Source organism: Schistocerca americana, chromosome 2 (genome assembly GCF_021461395.2).
Source record: "Schistocerca americana isolate TAMUIC-IGC-003095 chromosome 2, iqSchAmer2.1, whole genome shotgun sequence".
Taxonomy (NCBI): Eukaryota; Metazoa; Arthropoda; class Insecta; order Orthoptera; family Acrididae; genus Schistocerca; species Schistocerca americana.
The window spans coordinates 580892308-580894594 of NC_060120.1; positions in this window are offsets into that span (position 1 = coordinate 580892308).

Consider the following 2287-nt stretch of genomic DNA (forward strand, 5'->3'; position numbering starts at 1 on the left):
TCCATACATGGCTACACTCACTACAACTGTTTTCGAAAAGGACTTCCTGACACTTAGATCTATACTCGATGTTAACAAATTTCTCTTCTCCAGAAACGCTTTTCTTGCCATCGCTAGTCTACATTTTTTGTCCTCCCTACTTTGACCATCATCACCTACTTTGCTTCCGCAATAGCAAAAATCATCTACTACTGTCTCATTTCCTAATCTACTTCCCTCAGCATCATCTGATTTAATTCGTTTACATTCCATTATCCTCATTTTGTTTTTATTCATGTTCGTCTTATATCCTCCTTTCAAGACACTCTCCATTCCGTTCAGCTGCTCTTCCAGGTCCTTCGCTGCCTCTGACAGAATTACAATGTCATCGGCGAACCTCAAAGTTTTTATTTCTTCTCCATGGACTTTAATTCCTATTACAAATTTTTCTTTTTTCCTTCACTGCTTGCTCAATATACAGATTGAATAACATCTGGGATAGGTTACAAACCTGTCTCACTCCCTTCTCAACCACTGCTTCCCTTTCCTGCCCCTCGGCTCTGATAACTACCATCTGATTTCTGTACAAATTGTAAATAGCCTTTCGCTCCCTGTATTTTACCCCTGCCACGTTTAGAATTTGAAAGAGAATATTCCAGCCAACATTGTCAAAAGCTGTCTCTAAGTCTACAAATGCTATAAACGTAGGTTTGCCTTTCCTTAACCTACTTTCTGTGACAAGGCGCCAGGTCAGTATTGCTTCGTTTTATGACTTTGCTTTTCTTTTTTTTTCCTTCTTTTTTTCTTTTTGATAAAATCTTTTGAATCCTTAACCATGTGGAACGCATTATTTGTTATAAGAATAACTTTGCAACTGAGACTGCTTCTTTATGCAACTATGAAAAACGGTTGCTGTACCAATCAGCCTATCATGTAGTGGAATAACCTTAATAATACTACATTTCTTTTAACACAGCTATTGGAGCTGATTTATGCATGAGAATTCGAGTCTTAAAAGAACTGGGTGTGGGAGACGGGGTAGTGTTGGTGTGGTTGTCACTGGTCTTTTATAAAGTTAGAGCGTGGGTCTAGATTTTATAAATATTTGTCAAAGAGCTTTGACAGTGTAATAAGGTTCAAATGGCTCTGAGCACTATGGGACTTAACTTCTGAGGTCATCAGTCCCCTATAACTTAGTTAGGTTTAAATAGTTCTAAGGACATCACACACATCCATGCCTGAGGCAGGATTCGAACCTGCGACCGTAGCGGTCGCGCGGCTCCAGACTGTAGCGCCTAGAACCGCTCGGCCACTCCGGCCGGACAGTGTAATGAGGACCTAATGGATTTCGACAAGCGAACTGCTCGTGCAAAAGGGGCTTTACGAGGCAGAAACGCTACATGGGGACTACGGAGGCTGGCGCCCAACAGTGCCGAGAGATCTGTTTCGTTTCGCACCAATAAAGCTGACGGGTCTTCCGGTGGCTGTAAATTTTGAAAAAATCTGAATGATATTTTTTTCCTTCTGTGTTACCCCCCGCCCCTGAACTGTGTGGTGTGCTGCAGTCATCTGTGGGCAGCGCATAGGAAACGACAGTGTCGCAGGCGGGACTGACCGCGCGGTGTCGCAGCTGGTTACGGGGCCGCGCTATTGTCGTTGCCTGACGACGCGCGGAGGGCGGCGATGCTGGCCGCGATAGGCGGAGTCGCGACGGGCCCGTACCTAGGTAGGCCCCGAGCAAGGGCGCCGCGGGCCGGATCGGCTTTCAGCGTTCCAGACGCGGCGGGAGTCGAGTGGTGTCGGGAGTTTCTTCACACGGCGCGCTGGCGGCAGGAAGCGCGGAGAAAGGCCGGCCGGCCACCTCGCCCTGCCCGCGTGGCCCGGCCTGCTCACGGCCTTTGAATATTTCTTGCTGCGCGGCGCGCGGCTGAGGAATCCAGGCGGCGTTGCCACGGCGCGACCGGCGCGGCGCCGTGCCGTGCCGTGGGGGAGACCGGGCCGCTGCCCGCCGCCCGCCGCCCGCAGCCCAGACTGCACCTGACCAGGGCTTCCGGCCGGCGCGGCGCCTGGGTCGGCTTAGCTACCGTCCGCGCAAACTAAATTGCACGCTGCGCGGGGGTGATGGGAGCGACTGGAATTGGGAAATGCCTTTACGGTCGCTCCCGTCAGTCACTGCACCGAGTGTCAACTTCAAACGTACCAACCCAATCGACTGACCAATGTCGTGAGCCGCCTACGCACGTCCCCAGTGGGTGAAGTGGTGGTGGTAACCGTGTAAAAGAAAAGGGGGAGGGGGTGTGTGAAAGGG